This window comes from Sinocyclocheilus grahami, unplaced genomic scaffold (assembly GCF_001515645.1).
Source record: "Sinocyclocheilus grahami isolate Dianchi unplaced genomic scaffold, SAMN03320097.WGS_v1.1 scaffold805.1, whole genome shotgun sequence".
Taxonomy (NCBI): domain Eukaryota; kingdom Metazoa; phylum Chordata; class Actinopteri; order Cypriniformes; family Cyprinidae; genus Sinocyclocheilus; species Sinocyclocheilus grahami.
Genome location: NW_015505984.1, coordinates 232,816 through 233,249, shown reverse-complemented (window position 1 = coordinate 233,249; position 434 = coordinate 232,816). Strand labels below are relative to the sequence as shown.

Below are 434 nucleotides of genomic sequence, written 5' to 3'. Positions count from 1 at the left end.
CAGCCAGCCACCTGCCCATCCTGCTCTCCCTGAGCTCCCTGCTGCTGTCTCCGCTGCTCACCGGCTCCTTGGCCTTATGTAAGACCAAACTAAGATGAAACTTGAGTTTAAGAGTCAAGTTTAAGTTTCAAGTGTGTCAAAAGTCTAGAATAGACACAGTTGTTTTTTCTAGAATTAAGAGTAAGTGGCATGCAAATGTTAAGACTACAAGATTCAATGGTTAAGTGTGGCCATTTTGAGTCAGTATCTACGTATTCCCTTTACAGGCCAAATATTGGCTGATTCAATGGTTGAGGGCGGTCATTTTGGTTTGACATCGGCATATTCCCTTTGCAGGCCCAATATTGGCTGATTCAGTGGTGGAGAGCAGCCATTTTGGGTCGTCATCGAAGTATTACCATTGCAGACCCAGTATTGGCTGATTCAGTGGATGA

The 434-nt window shown here is 44.7% G+C and overlaps 1 protein-coding gene across 1 annotated transcript in view; it reads left to right on the top strand.

Moving 5' to 3' along the window:
• Nucleotides 1-6: 6 nt before the first annotated feature.
• LOC107562098 (receptor-type tyrosine-protein phosphatase S-like) overlaps nt 7-434 on the top strand; it is a 56,435-nt gene continuing 56,007 nt past the window's right edge. Inside the window, exon 1 of the mRNA XM_016246663.1 lies at nt 7-78. The gene's annotated coding sequence lies outside the window, so the exon portion shown is untranslated. The remainder of the gene's footprint in view (nt 79-434) is intronic.